Source organism: Apodemus sylvaticus, chromosome 6, assembly GCF_947179515.1.
Source record: "Apodemus sylvaticus chromosome 6, mApoSyl1.1, whole genome shotgun sequence".
NCBI classification, from domain to species: Eukaryota; Metazoa; Chordata; class Mammalia; order Rodentia; family Muridae; genus Apodemus; species Apodemus sylvaticus.
This window is the reverse complement of record NC_067477.1, coordinates 92,912,703-92,938,743: the sequence shown is the minus strand read 5'-3', so window position 1 is coordinate 92,938,743 and position 26,041 is coordinate 92,912,703.

Below are 26,041 nucleotides of genomic sequence, written 5' to 3'. Positions count from 1 at the left end.
TACACCAGCTTCCCTTCCAGAACCTCTACATCAGCTTCCCTCCCAGAACCTCTACATCAGCTTCCCTTCCAGAACCTCTACACCAGCTTCCCTTCCAGAACCTCTACACCAGCTTCCCTTCCAGAACCTCTACACCAGCTTCCCTTCCAGAACCTCTACACCAGCTTCCCTTCCAGAACCTCTACATCAGCTTCCCTTCCAGAACCTCTACACCAGCTTCCCTCCCAGAACCTCTACATCAGCTTCCCTTCCAGAACCTCTACATCAGCTTCCCTTCCAGAACCTCTACATCAGCTTCCCTTCCAGAACCTCTACATCAGCTTCCCTTCCAGAACCTCTACATAAGCTTCCCTTCCAGAACCTCTACATCAGCTTCCCTTCCAGAACCTCTACATCAACTTCCCTTCCAGAACCTCTACATCAGCTTCCCTTCCAGAACCTCTACACCAGCTTCCCTCCCAGAACCTCTACATCAGCTTCCCTTCCAGAACCTCTACATCAGCTTCCCTCCCAGAACCTCTACACCAGCTTCCCTTCCAGAACCTCTACATCAGCTTTCCTTCCAGAACCTCTACATCAGCTTCCCTTCCAGAACCTCTACATCAGCTTCCCTTCCAGAGCCTCTACACCAGCTTCCCTTCCAGAACCTCTACACCAGCTTCCCTTCCAGAACCTCTACATCAGCTTCCCTTCCAGAACCTCTACATCAGTTTCCCTGCAGGTTCTTGCTCTGTTCATGTTCCCATCCTGACTTCCTTCAAAAATGAACAGTGATGCAGAAATGTCAGTCACGTCAACCTTTTCCTCCCTGACTTGCTTTTTGGTCATGATGTTTTTCACAGCAGTGGTAACCCTACTGAGGACAGCATACTTACTCATGTATGTCACAGTCTATATATGTCTATAGCTTCTTTTCATTCTCTTAGTACTGCCTTTTGAAAATCAGTTCTTAGTTTTAGGGGAGCCTTACTGTCTGTTTGTTTCATGCATAATGCTTCTGGTGTTGCAAGTGAACGGCCATCTCACACCAAGGTCGTTGGGTTTCTCCTGCATGGTGCACTCAGGATTTGATGATCCTGTGCTTTATGCTTCATTAGCGTCACGTCAGAGGTCAAGTGCAGGGTGGAGTGATGTGAGGGACAAGTGTGAAACCATGTAGGCCACAGTCTTCTTCACAACAGAAAGAAAGATTTGTCAAAATATTTCCATGGGAAGAACCCTGAACAAAGTCATAGCTTTTCAATCACATTTTTGTCTTCTTTCTAGAGAAGGGCTCATGGTGGCTCAAAACAGATATTCTTTCCACTTTCTTTATGTCTGTCTAATTTGGCAAGTGTTTTTGAAATATTCAGGTGCTCTCACTCACAGGTGCATCTCACAGGTATACATGTTGGAAGCTGCGATTCTTTCCCAATGTTTATAGTGATGTCTGGTACCAGCAGCACACAGCAACATCTATCTTCTTAGAGTAATGGTAGTCCTTCAGTCCCTGGAATTCTACTTTTGTTAAAAATTGTAGTTCCTCAGAGAACATTCCACATTTGGCCACATGATGGCAGAATAGGGACAAGGAGCCATCTAGATAATTATGTTTGTCTGATCTAGCTCCACATACTCAAACCCTGAATTCATGGGGCTTCCTGCATTGAACCCCAAAGGATAAAGTGCAAGAATACTGATCTTATTTTACTAGTTATTCTGCTTTTATGTTCTGAATTGCAACACTCTGGGCCACTGAGTGTGACATCATGAAAAATTTCACTTGTCATGTTTTATCCTTGCTACCTGTTCATAGCCTGAGAATGGGAGGATCCATATATCTTTGGGGATTTTCAGAGACCTTATATTATCAGAAAAGAAAAATGACATGGTTTACTGAATCCTAGATATTCATGAATTCCTCATGAGAGGAGACAAGGCCATGTCTCCCACCTGCAGAAATGAATTCCATTCTTTGCTCAACACAAGTGAGAGATTGTAGTGGCAGTGTGGCTGCTGCAAAAGCTGTGTACTGTCTGGCGTCCCCAGAACCATAAGGTAATGAATAAATACAGAGAATGACAAGGGGTCCCAGTGCAGGCATCTCCAGTGTATTTACTACCAGCAGCTTCCTTTATCCCTGAGGTGTCTGCTGGGTGCCCACAGCACAGGAGGAGGGTTGTGTACTGCTTTTCTCTGAATTGAAGCATTCCTGCCTGGAGGAAGAAGGATGCTCACTGGACTTAGGGAGCTTAGGGACCTTACATGTGCTTTTGTGGAGCTGCCTACTTGTTACACAGTCCTCAGGGGCTCCAAGGGATGCAATTTCCTGAGTCATCTGTACGCTGGCACAACTTTTGTTGTTACTTAAGGCAACAATTGGTTAACCTTAGGTGTAACTGTATTTATTATGTGAGTATACTATCAATGTCACCCCATTGTAACTGGGTATTTAGATTTTAGATTTCTTCTTTTAAGGATGTGGCTTTAAGCATATGTACAATGCGATGAGACCCATCCTGGTGGGTGGGCATCCTTGATCACAGGACGTGACTGCTTTGTTTAATCACTCCTCTCCTGTACCATACTTCGTTAAAGTCAAATGTCATTTGATTTGTATCTTTCAGAGATTCCTTTACATATCTTTCTGTTCACATTTCTCTTTGCCATTAATGCATCCTGTCTTTGTATGTTTTCTATCATTTCTCCTATGCATAACTGATTTCACGATTTTTATAATTTCAAGGGTTTAGAAACAGAAACAGTTACACAAGTGAATTATGTCTTTCCTTTTCAAATCAGACTCCCCCACTTTAAATCTCAACCAAAATGAGGGGGCAGTGGATTACCCTCATGGTTGGTGCTTAGTCGTAGTTTATCAGTGAATCAGGGATGAGCTACAAAGGAGCTAATAACATTCTTCTTCAGTATAAGTAAGTGTCACTATTTGATTAAGTTTATTTTCCAAAATAAAGCTATTATTACTTCTTTTGAAAGGTTCAGGACTTATTTTTATATCCTATGAATTTGATTATTTTAAGATGCAAAAAATAGAAAATAGTGATTACACCATATGTAGCATCTAAGACATTAAGTCTGGCCATCACCTCCCATGCTGTCCAGTCAAATACTGCCTGCTTGTTCCTAGAACCTGTTATAACTAGAGTCTGAAGCATCTCCCACAAGCTCTGATAATTTATTCTTGGTCTTTGGCCAGTAGTGCTATTTGGTAAGTTTGGGAAACTTTTAGAGTTGGTGCCTGACAAGAAGCCTGTATGAACTCAACTGAGGAAAGATTACATGACCTTGACTCAGGTTGTTCTTATGAAGCAAGGATAAGTAGAGACTTGGATGATACAAGCAAATACTTTAGATTGTGGACAAACAACATTTTGACAAGTTACTCATTCCATTGGTCATGAATAGACCAGTTGTTCTCAAATAAGTTATTCACTAGAATCATTCTAGAGTTTAAAAAAAAAAAAGCATCTTTTCTCAGACAAAGTTACTTTAGTGTTTAAAAGATCTCCCAAAGTAAGCCATAATTTGAAACTGCAGAACCAACAGTTACAGTAAAATGAGACATCAGAATTAGAGTTTATAGTGTTTAGACAGATCTGAGAAAAAATCCACAGCATCTTGCTAAATATCCAGATTGTTCTTTGGAGCCCTCAGAGAGCTGTGCCAAGGAATTCAGGAAGATTTAGTACTGTGGTGCTAAAGAAGACTAATTGACAGAGTCCAGATGCTCCCTCCCTTTCCCAGACCCACAATGCACCTGTGTCTCCCTAGGACTCCCTAAGAGTCCTCCCTAATTTTGTTCTGAAGATAAAAGATCCCGTGAATTCAAAATGATTTCTCAATCCACCAAAAATAGTACTGTAATCTATGCTTCTAAACTTGTATTTATATCCTCCAAGAGTACAAAAATGTCTTCTGCCTCAGCAATTTGATTTCCTATATTACATCGTCAAACTAAGAAATAAAGACATCATCCTTCATGACTTATGTCTTGAAAGTCGTACAAGTTGCTTTCCCTCCCTATATTTTCACATGCAAGGATCCTGCTGACTACTGTCTAAATCCCTGATAGTCTAAATTGCTGTTTCATTGTTTATCTTTCACACTGAAGTTTATTTTACTATTATTATTTTATCAATATAATTTAAATCATCTTCAGTATTTTTCAGGAATTTGAAATGTACTTGCAGTTCCTTAAAATTCCCATGTCTCTCTAGTCTATGTAGGCTTCTCATAAATTTTCTGTGGCCCAACCCCAGCCTTCTGCCTGTAATCTGGCTCTGAGCCTCCCATTACCTTCTCAAAAAAACTTCATGCATTCTTTACCCTTGGAACCAGCCTTCCCAGACCTAGTAAGTAAAGGGAATACATTTTGGCTTCTTGTCTATAATCAAGACTTATCTTAAAAGTATAGTTTCAGCTCTCTGAAGGGGACCCAGCTGGGAGCACACAGGGCCTAAGATCAGTGGAGCAGCTTGGACAGAACTCTTCCTGCAGCCATTTGCACCAGGGAGCTGGGAGGCTCCATAGTCTTCTATGAATAGCCCTTCAGGAGAGAGAGATCTCCCAGCAGTGCTTTCATTTTGAGCTCAGAGGATAAGGACACAGGCTTACAGGCCCATAGGAGGAATAAAATCCAGCCAGAGACAAGAATACCAACTAGCACCAGATGGTGAAAGACAAGCATAAGAACCCTACCAACAGAAACCATCACCATATGGCAACATCAGAGTTCTCCCACCGCAGCAAGTCCGGGATACCCCAACACACCGGAAAAGCAAAACTTGGATTTAAAATCGTATCTCATGATGCTGATAGATGGCCTCAAGAAAGACTTAAATAACTCCCTGAAAGAAATACAGGAGAACATTGGTCAACAGGTAAAAGCCCTTAAAGAGGAAACACAAAAATCCCTTAAAGAAATACAGGAGATCATGGGTCAACAGGCAGAAACCCTTAAAGAAGAAACACAAAAATCCCTTAAAGAATTACAGGAAAACACAACAATCAAGTGAAGGAACTGAACAAAACCATTCAGGATCTAACAGTGGAAGTAGAAACAATAAAGAAATCACTAAGTGAGACATCTCTGGAGATACAAAACCTTGGAAAGAATTCAGGCATCATAGATGCAAGTATAAACAACAGAATACAAAAGATAGAAGAAAGAACCTCAGGTGCTGAGGAAAACATAGAAAACATTGACCCAACAGTCAAAGAAAGTGCAAAATGCATAAAGCTGGTAACCCAAAACATCCAGGAACTCCAGAACACAATAAGAAGACCAAACCTAAGGACTATAGGTATAGACTAGAGCAAGGATTTACATCTTAAAGGCCCAGTAAATATCTTCAACAAAATTGTAGAAGAAAGCTTCCCTAACCTAGAGAAAGAGATGCTCATGAACATACAAAAAGCCTTCAGAACTCCAAACAGACTGGACCAGAACAGAAAGTCCTCCCGGCACATAATAATCAAAACACCAAATTCACTAAACAAAGAAAGAATATTAAAAGCAGTAAGGGGAAAAGGGCAAGTAACTTATAAGGCAGACCTATCAGAATCACACCAGAGATGATGAAAGCTAGAAGATCCAAGGCAGACCTCATACAGACTTTAAGAGAACACAAATGCCAGCCCAGGCTACTATACCCAGCAAAACTCTCATCATAGATGGAGAAACCAAGATATTCCATGATAAAACCAAATTTACACAATATCTGTCTACAAATCCAGCCCTACAAAGGATAATTGATGGGAAATGCCAACACAAGGAGGGAAATTATTATACTCTAGAAAAAGCACGAAAATAATCTTCTTCCAACAAACCCAAAAGAAGATACCCACACAAACAAAAAATAAACATCAAAAATAACAGGAAGCAACAATCACTATTCCCTAATATCTCTTAACAACAATGGACTCAACTCTCCAATAAAAAGACATAAGCTAATGAAATATTTCTCATGTAAATCTTCAATTTTATCAGAAAATATTTGCAATTTCCCTTTTAATTAATTTAGTAATATTTTTGTCTGCCATTTCATCTGCATTATTTTTCATGATAATCTTCAATTTTAATGTCTTTCTATATACTTCTATTTTATCAGATATTTTTTCAATGTAAATCTTTGATTTTATCACAAATGTTTCTAATTCCACCTTCAATTAATTTAGAAAGCATTTTATATCTACCATTTTTTATGTAAAATTTTCCATGAAATAGTTTAATAGTTTTCAATTTTAATGTGTTTGCCTATTTATTTCTTGAATTTTACCAGAAATATTTTCCATGTAAATTTTCAATGTTATCTGAAATGTTTATAATTCCACCTTCAATCAACTTAGAATTATCTTTATATGCCTATCATTTTATCTATATAATTTCCATGATAATCTTTAATTTTAACATGTTTTTCTATATATTTCTTCAATTTTATCAGAAATATTTTCTATGTAAATCTTCAAGTTTATCAAAAAATGTTTGTAATTCCACTTTCAATCTACTTAGGAATACATTTATACTACCAGTATTTTATATATATGTGTAAATATATATTATATATATATATATAATTTTCCATGATAATTTTCTATTCTAACATGTTTTTCTACATTTTTTTATTTTTATCAGAAATATTTTCCATGTAAATCTTCAATTCTATCAAAATGTTTCTATCCCATATTTCAATTAATTTAGCAATGTTTTACATGTCTACCACTTTACTCTTTAATTTTCCATTGAAATTGTCAATTTTAACATGTTTATCTGAAATATTTTCCATGTAAATCTTTAATTTTACCATAAAGTGTTTTTACTTTACTTTATTTCTTTTTTTCAATAAATTTTATAAAAAATGAAAAACAAAAAAGTACAGTTTCAGCATGCCCAGTAGAGAAGGCCTGAAATCTCAGATAGCAGGGCTGAAGCAAAAAGATCACAAGTTCAAAACTAGCCTAGGCCAAAGAGTATATTCAAGGCCAAGCTGAGCAAGTTGCTGAGATATCTCAAAAATACAAACCACAAAGAATGCTGGAGCTACAGTGCAATGTCAGTCACTTGCCTTGCATATACAAAGTCCTAAATTCAATCCCTAGTGCAAAAACAAGTTTAACTCTATCACACATCTTTATAAATTATTACATATTTGCACCCATGCACTCATTCACTTATCAATCATTCATAAATATTTATTGAGTGTTAGAGGCCTGAAATTAGCACATAGATTTCAATGCAATGACTTTTTCATTTTCTGAAAAAATAATTTTAGATTCATATATTGTAATTAAAAATTAGATCTTACTTCAAAAGCCTATACTTGACAAAACTGGAAAATCCAACTGAAATGGATAATTTTCTAGAGAGATACCACTTAAAAGTTAAATCAAGATTAGGTAAAGGATCTAAAGAGTCCCATCACACTGAAGGAAGTAGAAGCAGTATTAAAAGTCTTCCAACACCCTTCCCAAAAGCCCAGAGCCAGATGATTTTAGTGCAAAATTCTACCAGACCATCAAAGAAGAGCTAACACCAATGCTCCTCAGACTATTTCACAAAATAGAAATAAAAGGGACATTTTCTAATTCATTCTATGAGAACAGTTACCCTGATAGTTAAACGACACAAAGACCCCACAAAGAAAGAGAACTTCAGACTAGTTTTGCTTATGAACCATTGAGACAAAAATACTCAATAAAATTTTCACAAAACAAATCCAAGAATACATCAAAACCATCATTCACTGCAATCAAGTAGGCTCCACTCCAGAGATGCTGGAATGGTTTTCTATATGAAAATCCATCAACATAACCCACTATATAAACAAACTCAAAGAAAAATCACATGATCATTTCATTAGATGCTGAAAAAGCCTTCAACAAAATCTAACACTCCTTCATGTTAAAAGTTTTGCAGAGGGCGGCGGCAGCGGCGGCGGTAGCAGTGGCTGCTCCAGCTGAAGGGCCATCAGCGGTGGAACCAAGGCGACACAGGGTCCAGTTAGGCCCTGCACCCACGACCACTGACCTTCGCTGACCAGCCGGGCGGCAAGCAGCTGCGGTTCTGCGGAGCCTTTCGCTGCACGGAAGCCACTTCAGAACTAGGCTTCCCGCCAGTCAGGAGAGACTCACCTCCATCTTGATCCCGGGCTCCAGAGATCGGTCAGACTGAGGTACACAAACATAATCCTAGGCCCAACACCGCAGGGGTCTGAGCCAGACGGGCGTTGGCCTGCACCCAGGCCCTGGGCTGTTCGAGTGGCCATCGGGGCGCCAACCCAGCCAGGAGTTTTTTTTGCCCCGGCCGGCGCATGCGCCGCCATTTTGACTACAGGAGCCAGAGTGCTCGGGAGGGCAGACACGGCTAACAAGCGTAGCCTGAGGCTAACAAAACGGGGGTCTAGGCCCCAAAAGGTACAGGACTGACCCCAAGAACTGGGCGGCTTGGTGGGCCATCTGTGTGTCAACCCGCCCAGGAGGTTATTAGCACAACAGACTCTCCCGGTGCTTTCGGGGAGCGCGGACGCGCACGCCCGCCATCCGGGTCACCTGGCGGACCCAAATAACAGTCATAGCCCTAGGGGAACTTTGCTCGGACCTTGGCCTCCCAGGCGTTTGCCTGGACTCAGGGCCCGGGCGACAAGGCTAACCTAGTGTGCGCCAGCCTGGTTGGGGAAATCGGCTGCCCAGCGGAGTGAGCGGAACACAGGGGAGGTCACAGCAACATACACCTTCGGAGCTCCCTGGGGGTGCACACGGGTTCCATCTGGCCCACAGACACAATCTGGGGCAAGGCCTCAGGCAGAAGCCCTCAGGTCAACTCTCTCCGCTTCAGATCAGCCTGGGTGGCCGCCACATCTCCAGGTCCCTCAAGAGGCTAGTGGGGGCTTCCGGGCGGCCAGCTGGGAGAAGTCGGTGTGCTCCAATAAATCCTGCGGGCCCCAGCGGGAGCCTTCAGGTGCCTGCTTCGGGATCTGAACAGCCTGGACAACAGCACCCTGTCTACAGGCAGTGCAGAGTGTAAGCTGTGCACCAGAGGCCAACGGGGAAGGGGCAGCTTGCACTGGTGAGTCCAGCACTGACAAGACCAAGTAACACCAGTGAGAGCTAGATGGCAAAAGGCAAACGCAGGAACGTCACTAACTGAAATCAAGGCAATATGGCAACATCTGAACCAAATTCTCCTCTACCAGCAAGTCCTGGATACCCCATCACACCAGTAAAACAAGATTTGGATTTAAAATCACTGGTCATGATGCTGGTACAGGAACACATGAAGGACATTCAGGAGAAAATGGATCAAAAGTTAGAAGCCCTTGCAAGGGAAACACAAAAATCATTGAAAGAAATCCAGGAGAATACAAAAGCCAACAAGGAGGAAATGCAAAAAACACTTAAAGAAATACAGGAGAACTTTGGTCAACAGGCTGAGGTCATGAAAGACGAAACACAAAAATCTCTTAAAGAAATACAGGAGAACTTTGGTCAACAGGCTGAGGTCATGAAAGAAAAAACACAAAAATCTCTTAAAGAATTACAGGAAAGCACAAACAAGCAAGTGAAGGAGCTAAGCAAAACCATCCAGGATCTAAAAACAGAAGTAGAAACAACTAAGAAAACTCAAAAGGAGACAACTTTGGAGATAGAAAGCCTTGGGAAGAAATCAGGGGACAGAGATGCAAATATCAACAACAGAATACAAGAAATAGAAGAAAGAATCTCAGATGCTGAAGATTCCATAGAAACCATGGACTCAACAGTTAAAGAAAATGCAAAATGCAAAAAGCTTGTAACCCAAAATGTCCAGGAAATCCAGGACACAATGAGAAGACCAAACCTAAGGATTATAGGCATAGATGAGAGTGAAGATTTACAACTTAAAGGGCCAGCAAATATCTTCAATAAAATTATGGAAGAAAACTTCCCTAACCTAAAGAGAGAGATGCCCATGAATATACAAGAAGCCTACAGAACTCCAAACAGACTGGACCAGAACAGAAATACTTCCCGTCACATAATAATCAAAACACCAAATGTTCTAAACAAAGAAAGAATATTAAAGGCAGTAAGAGAAAAAGGCCAAGTAACATATAAAGGAAGACCTATCAGAATCACAGCAGACTTTTCACCTGAGACTATGAAGGCTAGAAGGTCCTGGGCAGATCTCATGCAGACTCTAAGAGAACAGAAATGTCAACCAAAACTACTATATCCAGCAAAACTCTCAATCACCATAGATGGAGAAACTAAGATATTTCACGACAAAACCAAGTTCACCCAATATCTATCCACAAACCCAGCCCTAAAAAGGATAATAGGAGGACAACACCAATACAAGGAGGGAAACTTCACCCTGAAAAAAGCAAGATAGTAACCTTTCATCAAACCCAAAAGAAGTTAAGCAATCAAATTTAAAAAATAACGTCAAAAATGATAGGAAGTAACAATCACTATTCCTTAATATCTCTTAACATCAATGGACTCAATGCCCCAATAAAAAGACACAGACTAACTGACTGGATACGTAAACAGGACCCTACATTTTGCTGCTTACAGGAAACACACCTCAGGGTCAAAGACAAACACTACCTTAGAGTAAAAGGCTGGAAGACAATTTTACAAGCAAATGGTCTCAGGAAACAAGCTGGAGTAGCCATTTTAATATCAGATAAAATTGACTTTCAACCCAAAGTCATCAAAAGAGACTCTGAGGGACACTTCTTGCTGGTCAAAGGAAAAATACAACAAGAAGAACTCTCAATCCTGAACATCTATGCTCCAAATGCAAGGGCACCCTCTTTCATAAAAGAAACTTTATTAAAACTCAAAGCACACATTGCACCTAACACAATAATTGTGGGTGACTTCAACACTGCACTTTCCTCAATGGACTGATCAGGAAAACAGAAACTAAACAAGGACACAATGAAACTAATTGAAGCTTTGGACCAATTAGATTTAACTGATATATATAGAACATTCTATCCTAAAACAAAAGAATATACCTTTTTTTCAGCACCTCATGGTACCTTCTCCAAAATCGACCATATAATTGGTCACAAGACAGACCTCAACAAATATAAGAAGATAGAACTAATCCCATGCCTCCTATCTGATCACTATGGAATAAAAGTGGTCTTCAATAGCAACAGAAACAACAGAAAACCCACATACACGTGGAAATTGAACAATACTCTACTCAATGATACCTTGGTCAAGGAAGAAATAAAGAAAGAAATTAAAGACTTTTTAGAACACAATGAAAATGAAAACACAACATACCCAAATCTATGGGACACAATGAAAGCAGTGCTAAGAGGAAAACTCATAGCCCTGAGTGCCTCCAAAAAGAAAATGGAGAGAGCATACATTACCAACTTAATGACACACCTGAAAGCCCTAGAACAAAAAGAAGCTATTTCACCCAGGAGGAGTAGAAGGCAGGAAATCATCAAACTCAGGGCCGAAATCAATCAAGTAGAAACAAAGAGAACCATACAAAAAATCAACAAAACCAGGAGCTGGTTCTTTGAGAAAATCAACAAGATAGATAAACCCTTAGCCAGACTGACCAAAGGGCACAGAGAAAGCATCCAAATTAACAAACTTAGAAATGAAAAGGGAGACATAACAACGGAAACTGAGGAAATCCAAAAAATCATCAGATCCTACTACAAGAGCCTGTACTCAACACAACTGGAGAATCTGGAGGAAATGGACAATTTCCTTGACAGATACCAAATACCAAAATTAAATCAGGACCAACTAGACCATCTGAACAGTCCCATAAAGCCTAAAGAAATAGAAGGAGTCATAGAAAGTCTTCCAACCAAAAAAAGCACAGGACCAGATGGTTTCAGTGCAGAATTCTACCAGACCTTCAAAGAAGAGTTAACACCAATACTCTTCAAACTATTCCACAAAATAGAAACAGAAGGAACACTACCCAATTCCTTCTACGAAGCCACAATTACGCTGATACCAAAGCCACACAAAGATCCAACAAAGAAAGAGAACTTCAGACCAATTTCCCTTATGAACATCGATGCAAAAATACTCAATAAAATTCTTGCCAACCGAATCCAAGAACACATCAAAACGATCATCCACCATGATCAAGTAGGCTTTATCCTGGGAATGCAGGGTTGGTTCAATATACGGAAATCCATCAATACAATCCACTACATAAACAAACTCAAAGAACAAAACCACATGGTCATTTCATTGGATGCTGAAAAAGCATTTGACAAAATTCAGCATCCTTTCATGCTTAAAGTCTTGGAGAGAACAGGAATTCAAGGCCCATACCTAAACATAGTAAAAGCAATATACAGCAAACCGGTAGCCAGCATCAAACTAAACGGAGAGAAACTTGAAGCAATCCCACTGAAATCAGGGACCAGACAAGGCTGCCCCCTTTCTCCTTATCTTTTCAATATTGTACTTGAGGTACTAGCTCGGGCAATTCGACAACATAAGGAGGTCAAAGGGATACAAATTGGAAAGGAGGAAGTCAAACTATCATTATTTGCAGACGACATGATCGTCTACCTAAGTGACCCAAAGAACTCCACTAGAGAGCTCCTACAGCTGATAAACAACTTCAGCAAAGTGGCAGGTTACAAAATCAACTCAAGCAAATCAGTGGCCTTCCTATACTCAAAGGATAAGCAGGCTGAGAAAGAAATTAGGGAAATGACCCCCTTCACAATAGCCACAAACAGTATAAAGTATCTTGGGGTGACTCTTACCAAACATGTGAAAGATCTGTATGACAAGAACTTCAAGACTCTGAAGAAGGAAATGGAAGAAGACCTCAAAAAATGGGAAAACCTCCCAACTCAATTCTTCACAGAGTTAGAAAGAGCAATTATCAAATTCATCTGGAACAACAAAAAACCCAGGATAGCTAAAACTATTCTCAGCAACAAAAGAAAATCTGGGGGAATCAGTATCCCTGACCTCAAGCAATACTACAGAGCAATAGTGTTAAAAACTGCATGGTATTGGTACAGTGACAGGCAGGAGGATCAATGGAACAGGATTGAAGATCCAGAAATGAACCCACACACCTATGGCCACTTGATCCTCGACAAAGAGGCTGAAAACATCCAATGGAAAAAAGATAGCCTTTTCAACAAATGGTGCTGGTTCAACTGGAGGTCAGCATGCAGAAGAATGCAAAGTGATCCATCCTTGTCTCCTTGTACTAAGCTCAAATCCAAATGGATCAAGGACCTCCACATAAAGCCAGACACTCTGAAGCTAATAGAAAAGAAACTGGGGAAGACCCTTGAGGAAATCGGTACAGGGAGAAAGTTTCTGAACAGAACACCAATAGCGTATGCTCTAAGAGCAAGAATTGACAAATGGGACCTCATAAGGTTACAGAGTTTCTGTAAAGCAAAGGACACCATCAAGAGGACAGATCGGCAACCAACAAATTGGGAAAAGATCTTCACCAATCCTACATCAGATAGAGGGCTAATATCCAATATATATAAAGAACTCAAGAAGTTAGACTCCAGAAAACCGAACAACCCTATTAAAAAATGGGGTACAGAGTTAAACAAAGAATTCTCACCTGAAGAACTTCGGATGGCGGAGAAGCATCTTAAAAAATGCTCAACTTCATTAGTCATTAGGGAAATGCAAATCAAAACAACCCTAAGATTTCATCTTACACCAGTCAGAATGGCTAAGATTAAAAATTCAGGAGACAGCAGGTGTTGGAGAGGGTGCGGAGAAAGAGGAACACTCCTCCACTGCTGGTGGGGTTGCAAATTGGTACAACCACTCTGGAAAGCAGTCTGGCGGTTCCTCCGAAAACTGGGCACCTCACTTCCAGAAGATCCTGCTATACCACTCCTGGGCATATACCCAGAGGATTCCCCACCATGTAATAAGGATACATGCTCTACTATGTTCATAGCAGCCCTATTTATAATTGCCAGATGCTGGAAAGAACCCAGATATCCCTCAACAGAAGAGTGGATACAAAAAATGTGGTATATCTACACAATGGAGTACTATTCAGCCATTAGAAACAATGAATTCATGAAATTCTTAGGCAAATGGATGGAGCTAGAGAACATCATACTAAGTGAGGTAACCCAGACTCAAAAGGTGAATCATGGTATGCACTCACTAATAAGTGGTTATTAACCTAGAAAACTGGAATACCCAAAACATAATCCACACATCAAATGAGATACAAGAAGAAAGCAGGAGTGGTCCCTGGTTCTGGAAAGACTCAGTGAAACAGTATTTGGCAAAACCAGAACGGGGAACTGGGAAGGGGTGGGAGGGAGGACAGGGGAAGAGAAGGGGGCTTACGGGACTTTCGGGGAGTGGGGGGGGGCTAGAAAAGGGGAAATCATTTGAAATGTAAATTAATTATATCGAATAAAAAAAAAGAATGAAAAAAAAAAGAAATATATACAGCTACTGTAAAATCATGGGAGGATATGTGAATCACTCCCACTGAGGGGGTCAGGGGTCGGGATAGGGAGCTACATCTCATCTCTTTAAAATGTGAAACAGACACCAAATTCATTATTTATATACTTTCATGTATTTATTAAGTAAAATTTATTTAGAATAAAAAAAAAAAAGTTTTGCAGAGATCAGGAATCCAAGGCGCATACCTAAACGTAACCAACTTCTAATTAAATGGAGAGAAACTTGAAGCAATCCCACTAAAATCAGGGACTAGACTTAACAGCATTGACATATGGATGAATTCATAGAGATTATGGCAACCTGCACAGGGACTGCACAGGTCCAAATCAAATAGAGTCCAGGTGCTGAGGGCTTGGGTGGGGAAAGGGGACACAAGCTTCTGTTCTTAACCAATAAGCTATCTTATTGCAAAGGAAAATTAGAGTTCTCCAATGGATTCTAACTGTATATATAAACCACACTTAAGAGCAGGCCCCACACCCAGATGGACAACACAAAAACAAGCACAATAGTATTGTTGTAAATTATTTTACTCATATGGCTTTGTTTTGGCATTTTTGTCTTACTGGTCTTTTGCTTCTATATTATGGATTCCAATTCTGTGTCTTTAAAGTATTAGTGTTTGTGTGGTTTTATGCTTTCTCTTCATTTTTAAATTTCTTGTCTGTTTTCTAAAAGAGAGATAGAAAGAATATTTGAAGTTGGATGGGTTGGCGAGGTGGGGAGGACCCAGAAGGAGATGAGAGAGGAGAAACCATGATCAGAATGTACTGTATTTGAAAAAACATCCATTTCCAATAGATGTGGGGGGGGGGGGGGAGATGTAGTTTCAAGTCCATTTTGCTGAGCAGTGAGTTTTAACAGACTAGTCTTCAGGAATGACCTGTTCTGAAATGCCATGAAAATATTGACATTAGATATTTTGGATAAAAAGAAGAACATAAGAATATGAATGCTAAGTAAAAAGCTACACAACATGGAAACTCATCAATTAGATGAAAAGCTCTGTGGTATCAGAAGGTCACACAGGAATAAACTTTACTCTCACCAGCCTGAGAAGTACTGTGCTATTCAGAGATGCTGATGATCAGCTAGGTCAGCATCCAAATATAGAAGAACATACTCCCAGCATTCCTTTGAGTTCTCACATATTTTAGTGAATATTTCCCTAAAACTCTCAACTCAAGCAATTCTAGATTACGATGAAAGAGACTGTAAATTAACCTGATTCCAGTCTCTCTATTGAGACATGGTAGCTGGAGAAAATTTTACCTGTCCTCATTTGGTTAGAGAGAAAGTCCATAGAATTTTCTCTCTATGTGTGTACATGTTGAGCAACTATTTAACAAAATATCTTTTTCGTTTAACAAAAATATCTTTTTCCCTTTATTTTTAGTGTTAAGTGATTAATGTCATTAACTAACGGTCATTAAAAGCAACTTTGTAATGAAAGAATGAAGAATAAAAGGAAAATATCTCTTGTTGATAGAAGCTATCACAGGCAACAAAACATATTTTTCCTTTCAATTCAGAGCTGTCTTTAGTATATAAAATCATATCAGATGCATATAAGCATACTTCAATATCTTCCTTGCTTATTTGTATCACCTTTATCTCCTTCATTGTCTTACCACTTTAGCTAAAACTTCAAGTACTATATTGAACAGGCATGGTGAGAGTAGACATCCTCGTCATTTCCTGGTTTGGGTCCTGGGTTCTATAAGAAAGTTATCTGAACAAGCAATGATGAAAAAGCCAGTAAGAACACTCCTCCAGAACCTCTGGGCAGCTCCTGCCTCTGAGTTCCTGCCTTATTCGAGTTCCTACCCTGACTTGCTTCATTGATGGACTGGGATGCGGAAGTAGAAACCAAATAAACCCTTTCTCCACAACTTTTTTCTTGGTCATTGTGTTTTACTATAGTAATAATACCTCTAAGACAGATATGCAATAGAGTTATTTTATCAAATAATTGTGTGCACGATATCACTCAAGATATAATTTTGATCATGAGATAACTGAAACAGAAGACTGTGGCAAAAGGATACAGCACCATTCCCAGATTCTGAAAGTCCAGCACTGTGCATGAAGCATGAGTGATTAAAACACTTATGGGAGAATGTTGCTGCTTGTCCCTGCTTGCCTGCGCAGGTGCTGCCTTTGAGTCAACAAAGAGTCCTCATTCCTGATATGAATCAGGGCCACCAACTGTCCCTGCATGGGCCTCATTTCCATATCCTAATTCTGTGATGTCTTTTTAAAAATGGTCTAAATAGCTTAGAACATCCCAGGAAACATGCCAATGGAAACTATCAGAGTCCAAACTGGTCAGGTGACACATTTTTAAAAACCAAAATTAAGGTATGGAATTTATATGCCAAGTTCTTTCTCGTGGTACACTGTAGTTGGGGGTGTTAGACAAGTCTTGGGAGGGTGTTGCTGGCCTCAGAAGGCTAGAAGCCTTCTAGAGCCTTAAAGCTCATTTAAACATGATTCTTTCTGTTTGATTAAAGTTAAACCAAATCTCTCTCTCTCTCTCTCTCTCTCTCTCTCTCTCTCTCTCTCTCTCTCTCTCTCTCTCTGACATATACACAAGCATACACATGCAGAGATATAGAGATAGAGAGAGAAAGAGAGAGAGGAGAGAGAGAGAGAGAGAGAGAGAGAGAGAGAGAGAACACAACAGTTCCAAATTATGCCAATAAAGAAAAGCAAATTAGAACAGCTGGTTTACAGCAAAGTGGGAAATCTCAGCTATAGACCTCAGAGGTTATCTGATGACACTCTTAGCCTTTGAATTGCAGAAGATAATGATCAGCTAAGTTAATGCAATTTAAAATCTGTTAGTCACAGCATGTTTTCTCTAACACAGAGATGAGCAAGGAATGACTAAGGGGCTAAAGGTAGCCCAAAATAAATTATAATTAGGCCCTTGATTTGCAACATTCTAACTTCCCTCCATCACTGTAATTACGATCAGTCAATCAGCCTTTGTAGACACAGCTTCTTTTCAGGAATTTTCATTCACATGATGAAAATATTCTAAGACTCAGAGGATAAGAGAATGGGAAAAAATGTCTTTAAGGTCTAGTACTATAAAGTGCTGAATGTCATGAGGGACAGTCTAAGGACTGGTAACAACAGGATGTAAGAGGCTGTAGTTTCATTGATGAACCTATAATTTTAAAACAAATGGTAAGAACTAACTGACCTTTTCAAAGAGAGAATAAGGCATTTTCATTGGGCTTAGGAATGTTAGCTTTTAGAAATTTGAAAAGAAGGATTTATGAAGTCCATTAAGACACTTAGGTATAAACAGGTATTGGGTCTTTCATGGGAAATGATCTTATGGAAATGGGCACCATGTAAGAGGACTTGCATGGGGTTGATGTGTTCTAGACTGAAGGGAACTGGGATAGTTATTGAGGAAGGAATACTAGAAAATAAGGGAGGCGGAGCACTGGGAGAGGAGGCAGTGCCTAAAAAAACCAATAGGCTGAAGTGTTTCAGGATACAGATGTAACCTACTCCTAATTTAGACAAGTCTCTCTTGAAAGGGGCAAGGACAGAAGAGCAAAATCAGATAGGGGGAACTAAAGACTTGACCTTCTAGACCAATAGACAGCAAATGACTTGTCATTGGTTGTGAAGAATGCCATCTATCAAACAGTGGAGATTTCAGAAAGAAAGAGGAACCCCCAAATCCAGGCAGAATAAGAGACTCCAGTATCTATAACAAAAGTAGTATTATTATCTGCCACAGAGAGAGAGCTGTAGAGGGTTCAGTCATGTGGATGATATGATATGTGGTCTGTTCCAATTTGGGGGCTCGTTAACCTCCTGAAGAAGGCCCAAAATGTACACCACTGAAGATGAGAATTGTTTTTGTCCTTTAGTCTTGGGTTTGGGAAATGTTGGCCCTCTCTTTTGGAAGAGGGATTTTATTCTTCCAATGACCAACTGTTCTATAGTCTGGGCACAGCTTTGGAGAAGGGGACCTTTAATTGGGCAGATTTGGGTTCTGTGGCCAGTATGACCACATCTAAAGCAATTGTGAGGCATTTTGGATTGATGAAAGAGTGGCTCTTGGTGCCAAGGGTGACTCTGTCCTTGGAGTGTTTTGATAATGGCTAAGGTAGGAATTTGGTAGGATTATTTTTTGTCTTCTTCTGGTCTTTCTGTTATTTGTCTGTCCCCCTCATCCACATTTATGCTCCTTTATTATTAAAATCTTTAAAGGCTAAGTCTAAAAGCTCATTATGTGAATCCCAAAGGCCTGGGATAGTTCTTCAACTTGGTATCTGATGTCAGGAGGAGCCTGGGAGATGATATGCATGACCAGGATAAATTTGCCATTAGAGAAGTCCTATGCATTTCTGAAAAAGTTTCTAATAGAAAGTTTTCTTTGAGTCTCCAAGTGGTCTCTGATTTTCCCTTATGTGATAACATTGGAGACAACCCTTTCATTCCCTCTATGAAACAAGACAGTATATAATATTTTTAGTTCAGTCATGGAAGGGTAGCTGACATTTCCATGGTGGATCTGCTTTAGAGATAGCCCTATCCTCAGTATTATAATACGCTCATTGCCAGACAGAGTGAATAAATCTTTTAACACACTGGTTAAAAATCTTTGCTTCTTGCCAATATTCTATTGCCTTAAGCCATACAATATTGTATTGCCTTAAGGACCATTCATATGGAGGAAACCAGATTGGAAATAGGTCATGAATATGTATTCAAGTTGTCAAGAAAAGGGTAGAAATTAATTTTTTTGTGATGTGTGAACTTTGCATAAAGGATTCCAATTTTGTTTCAGTGCAATGTAGACAACGGTCTCTATTCCAGCCACTTATTAGAGAGGCTGCTGATGAACACAACCAGTTGCTTGGACGGGACTTCCAGAGTGGCTAGAGATATACTTGGATCAAGTGGCTGAGGAGACAGAGAGTGAAGAGTAGATGTGAAAGAGGCTGAAGAGGGCGGTAGAGCATGGAATGGTGGGGAGCCACATGGTCAGCACTATCAAAGTTAGAGTTGGGGCCAGATGCCGCTGAAGGGGCAGGGGGACAGGCTAAAGGAAATGCACACATGAAGCACGTCTAAATGACAGATGAGTTTCAAAGAATCCCAAGCATAAGGGGCTTTAGAACCTTTGCCAAGACCTAGAGATAAAGATCAAGAATTGTGAACGAGAGACTCATTTTCAAGCCAAACTACCTATTTGTTTAACTTAGGTAAGGACTAGGCCATGTTGCCATAGAATATCAGGTGTTTGGGCCAAACATCTCTCTCTAATAAGACAGACTTGAGCTTGTTTAGGAGACATCACAAAGGGAAGCCCTTGGGAGGTGCCAATAGATTGACTGTTGCCCAGGATACTACTGATAAGAAGGAGAACGTCCTGAGGAAAGAAAAGACCAGGAGGAAATAATCAAAGAACTGAACATTTTTTCCTAGCATACAAAAACAAACAAACAAACAAACAAAAAAACAAAAAAACGTGAGTCATGACTGGTGGAAAACAACCAAAGAGGTCTGTCCCCACTGTTTGGTAAATCTGGAAGGAGGAGAGAGTACAAGAACTCTAACCACAAGGAGGTTTTGAAATTTGTTCCATTGAGGAGACAGGAGGCTTTAGCTCTAGAATTTTTGCCAAATGGAAAGGTAAGCAGGAATGGCACGAGACCAAGAGCTTTCTGTTCCCCTAGCAGACACACATACCCCCAATTGCTGTAGATGATTTTAACTTACCATTGTCCTTATCAATCCCTGGCACTGACCACGGGCTCCAGAGAGGTGGGATGGTGATATAAGCCATCAAAACTGTTAGATAGAAACTTAGTCCAGAGTCATGGGAAGCAAATATTTTCACCAATATGGCAAAAGATTTATTCATTCTTTCAAGACAAAGCCAAGCACTAAGAATAGCCTGGCCTACTCTGTTAAATACTAGGCATGGGAACTGAACTGTACGTCTGGAAGGGAAGAGTTTGTGCAAGGCATGCAGCAAGCTTCAGGAAGTAATTTTCTTAATGCTGTAAAAAATGTTAGCTGAATAGGGGTCTGCTATTTTTGTTCCATAATGTTGTTTGTGTTTGGTCATTATTTATTTGTATTAGGTCTTAGTTAAGCAAGCTCTGGACCAGATAGGACTGAGTGGCCATGGTCTTTTCTTCCAGCTAGATCTCCCATAAACAGGCTGAAGACAAGAGGTAAGCCATTTCTACTCAGACATTTTGTTCGGGTCCTTTAAACTAACAGCTTCCAGTAAGAATTTAGTAAGAAGAGCATGAATTGCCCCTGATGCAGGTATACTTTAGCTATGTTATTCTGCTTAGTGCATATGATATCTCCTTTATCTAAAATGACATCTTGGGTTGATTTTGTTCCTCCTGCCTCAAAAGCATACATAAACTCCTGTTGGTGTAGTTGATTAATCTGCTCCACCTCTGTAACAGTGCCTGCATGCATCCCTCGATACCTGCCCCAATGCTCTGGATTTTCAAATGAGCACACACACACACACACACACACAGCTTTATTTTTTAATATGCCTTAAACAGCTCAATGGCTGGACACTTCCAAACCTCCCCGTGGCTAGCACTCTCACCCCTCCAATATTTCTGAATTATTACTTACTAAAATTTAAATTCCATCTTGGCTTCCCCAGGCTCAGATTGGCAGCCCTCCTGGGCCACAGTCCCAGACTCTTACATGTTGGCAGTCTCTGTCTCTCTGTCCTACACTTCTCAGGCCTGGAACTTCTCCTTCCTCAGCATAGCGCCTTTTCCCCCTCCTGCTTTTCTTGCCCAGGAATCCTAAAAGTCCCGCCTCTCTCTTCCTGCCCAGCCATTGGGCTCCAGCAGCTTTATTTACCAATCAAAGCCAACTGGAGGCAGAGACTCTCAGCAGTCCGCTGTAATTTTGGGAACCCAGTCAACATAATAGAAGCAATAAACCAAATCCAATTATTTGCACATTGTCAAGATGAAAAGGCTTAACAGAAAAATAGTTATTGGGCCAAATTAGAGTAATTTGCATAAAATAATGTGATATTTCACTCAGAGGGATTAATATTATGTGTCAATTTATAAAAAGAATTAAAGAGGTGAAGAAGGTATGGAGGCTCCAGAGGACATCCATGTTGAGCACAGAACAGATATGTAGTGATCTTCATTAAAAATAGTCAGCACCTAAGGTTTCCAAACTGGGAATGAATTTTATTCTAGACTGTTAAAGATAAAATATCATCCAATTTAAAAATATACAAAGTACCATTATAAGTCCATGCACTACCATTTCCTGAAATATTTGTTCCAAATTTCTTGAAAAAGCTGAAGATGAAATGATGCAACACTTTATATATTGTGTTTTTGACTCAGCATATAGTATTATAAACATGTTTTTAAAACAAAATTAGAATTTTACAAATGTTGGCTTAACTAAATTTTATATTTATTCCTTCGTTATAAAGTAGCATCTCTTTGACCAGTATCTATCTTAGATATACATTGTAGTCCTATGCTTAAACAGAATCCTATTTATTAAACATGAGTTGAAAATCTTTAAAAATTATATATTCAGATGTCTTATCCCTACAAACTATATCAGTTAACAAATTTAAAATATATTTATAATTAGATGAATTGATTATTTCCTTTTTTATGTTTAACCCTGCTGGGTTTTTAACATAAAAAGGAGAAATGATTGGGCCCAGTGTACTAGATGATTTTTGTAGCATGCCAGATTTGCTTTCAAGGAATAATAAAAATGATAGATTTTTGTGTCGTCCTTAACAATTCCAAACTAATCCTAAAGTCAAGATGAATTAAAATGGAAAATCTTGATATTTAAGTAAGTCAGAGGTCAGTGTGTAGATCATTACCTTAAAGTCTGTGTCACTCATCTGTGTGTAGAAGCAGCTTTCAAACAAACATAGCCTCTACCCTGTTCCAGAATCATAAGAACTCTTGTCAGTGTTTGATCTCAGGACAGCCGACTTTGGGTTTTGTCAGCCCATGAGTAACCTTCACTGCAAAGAGTTTAAACAATCCTTCTGTGAGCACTCATCAAAAGTAAAGAAAACAAAACTTAAATGTCATATGACCCATCATGTAACTAAGCACAAAGCTCAGGGGTGTTCTAGAAATTAGAGCCAGGTGGCTGAGATCACTTAGTTTATAAGACCATAAAAATGTCAGCACCATGCAAATGCTTTGCAAAGACAATTAAACAATATGCAGCTTATGCAAGTACACAGACCTCCAGCTTGTACTACAAACTGTGCTAACAGAAAACAACAGACAACTATGACAGAAATATGTCTCCAGAAGTAAGATGTTAGATTAATCAAATTAGTTATTTCTTACCGCTCTTTTCTTTCCCTCCTGTTCTTTCTTCTTCCATTCATTCATTCTTTCATCAACTTATCTCTTTTTTGTCTCATTGCCCAATATTTATTTGAATCATTAGTAATTGATGAGAAGTAGGAAGAGCCCAAACACAGATTAAATGAGATGAACAGTTTTCATTAAAATTTCCTACAGTGGCCAAAAACAACCTATATGGCAAACATGTATTTGATACTTTAACTTCTTGAGGCACTTTACTTTCAAAAGTGAGATATGATCTTACATTTTATGTAAGATAGTGTTCACTTGTCTACTTTTATTTATTATAGGGGGATTTAACTAGGTAAAAGATTAAAATCAACACAAAGGCATAGCTCATTTCAATAGCTAGAGCTTATCTGGTGCACACAGAACCAGGAAATCTCATACTTTTGGAATTCCTATTACTCTAGTGATAATATTACCCCAGCGTCTCAAACATAAATTTGAAGCGGGAAAAGGAAGCTAGGGATCTATCAACATTGGTAGGACGCTTACCAAGAATACACAAAGATCTGTTTCCATCCCTGGCCTCACGCAATGTCTGTGGAGGCAGAACGACTAGATGCTCATCTTTGCCTACATAATGAATTTGAGACTAGCTTGGGTTACTCTGTCTCAAAAACTGAAGACAGAAAGAAAAGAAGGAAGGAAGAAGAGAAGGAGAAAGGAAAAGAAACTGAGGAGGGGGCTGACGACAAATGGCTGACCTGGGACTCAGACCCATTTGCTTGATGCCAGACAGCAAAACGTAACTTAAAACATCCAGAACTGTGTGTACATCAAGTAATGCTTGCTTATGTGAGGGCCTACATTTTCTCTGTTTAGCTCTTTCAAGAGAAGAACTAAAGCTATGTTGTTAGCCCCTGTAAAACTGTAATCCATATCACTCATTTTGAGGAATCCAAGTTTCCTTCTGAAATAGAACAAAGGTTCAATGTAGATGGAGGCCTGGCAGGAGAGCAATAGACACCGCTAGGTCATTGATCCATGGAATCTAAACTTCCAAATGTCTGTCTAAACTTTTCAAATTAAAATAGTTGTTAAACTGGGAAATGGTGAAAGGGAACTTTTAGTGAGGGGGTGACAATACAGAAAGAGAAGGGAAGGTGAATAAACAACACAGAAATAACACTAAAGTTATTTGAATAAGACACCAGTAATTATATCATTTTTACTTATTTTAAATTACATATAATACTTATAACTAATATATTCATATATATCATATATGTGTGGTATGTTTTAAGGCCATTTTATATCATCTATTTTACATAGGAAACCAACCAAATCTGTCAAACATTCTTAAATAAATAATATGAAGGGGGTTATGTCTCATCACAATTTCTAATTGTGTGTACATTTGTGTGTTCATGTGTGTGTGTGTGTGTGTATGCATAAATTTTACCACTTGGGATGCTAATGTTTGTTGGCATAATTTCTCTCTATTTTATTGGGTTCTTATATCTCTACCTTCCAACCCTCATTCCACCCTAATTCTTTCCAATCCCCCAGAATTAGGTAGGAGAGAAAGAAGGTTAGAGAGGGAAAGGAATGTAAACCTCTATAGGCTACTTTCTGCTGATTAGGGACATTGGCAGTTCAAATCAATTTCATCATCAGAATGTCCAGCATTTCAGGAAATCATCAAACCAGCAATCCAGCAATAGCAAACACAACAGCAGATGCTGCAGCAGCAGCAGCAGCAGAAGCAGTGATGGCGGCTGGCAGCAACAGTGGCAGGGGCAGCAGCAGCCTCCACAGGCTCTCTCAGGACTCTCCCATTAACACTCTCTCCAGAGTCCCCAGATTTAATCTGCAGTTGGCAATGATCACACTCCTTCTAGTGCACGAGGCAAATCATAATCACCTGCTGTGAAGCAGATCTTATCCCATACCTTGGATTAAAACAAAAATACTCACATAAGATAATTGGTTTTTTTAAGGAACCAAAACTTCCACTTGAAATGTTCCTTCAAAGAGCCATGGATTATCTAACAAAGATTCCAGTTCCAGGTATGACAACTTCTCTTGTAACTAACTGATCAAGGCAGTTGAGTCCAAGGCCTACTAAAACATTGTAGGCTATTGTTGTTGCCTTACTTGCCTCTCAGAAGATGAAAGTAGGTTTTTATTGCTGAAGACACCACACAGACTTCACACACAGGTCTTGTAGGAAGCCAGCTGGACCTGACCCTAAAGCCTCCTCTCTGAGGACTAGTCAGAATATTGGAAGGTGTGCAAATTTCTAAGGATGGATAAAACCAATAGTCCTACCCAGATGTAACACTTAATGAACCATAATGACCAGTATAATAAGATACACCTAAAAGTACAATAGTGGCACCCATCTTTGGTAGTGACCAATACCCATCTAATAGGACTTAAGGCCTGCCCAGCAGGGGAGAAGCCATGCCTGATATTGGAAACCTAGCCAAACACCTATGGCTACAAAAGTCATGGCTCTTAGAAAAGAAACTACTACTACCATTTTCGTAAACAAGTACAAATTTTAACTGAATTCTAAATACTTATTCTTAACTGAAGACAAGCGCAGCTCTCATCCTTCATCCAAGAACCTTCCCTTTACAGCAGAGACCATTATAGAAAGCTGTAACTGGTCCAAATCAAATGACAACTGATAGTTGGGTGCCAAGTTCTGCTTGTTATGTCTACAATACAATGGCCACACCTAAGTTTCAGAGAACATCTTGGAATAGGAGTCAAAAGGATTGTAAGAGCTAGAGGACCAGAGTCTGATGCAAGATTGTGTCTTCTATGTGTTATGGAAGCTACATCCAATATTCAACAATATATGGCTGCCTAAGCAAGATCTAACAACAGTCGGTAGTATCCTGGTATTACTTTGAGGCCCTTCATCTTCTCATACACAAAGCATACTATCTACTTCAGTGGTGTTTGGGGTGGCAAGAGATATCTGCATTCCAGCATATCCTTTGGAGTTGTTTGTTCTTGACAGGCAGAGTCAACTAATCTGTACCTTGGGCAGCTCACAGAGACTGAACAACTAAACAAAGAGCATGCATGGGCTGGACCTAGGCTCCCCTCACATATGTAGCAGATGTGCAGCGTGATCTCCATGCAAGTCTCCCAACAACTGGAATGGGGGCTTACCTTGACTCTGTCTCCTGCATGAGGATCCTGCTCCTGCAATTGATTGACCTCAG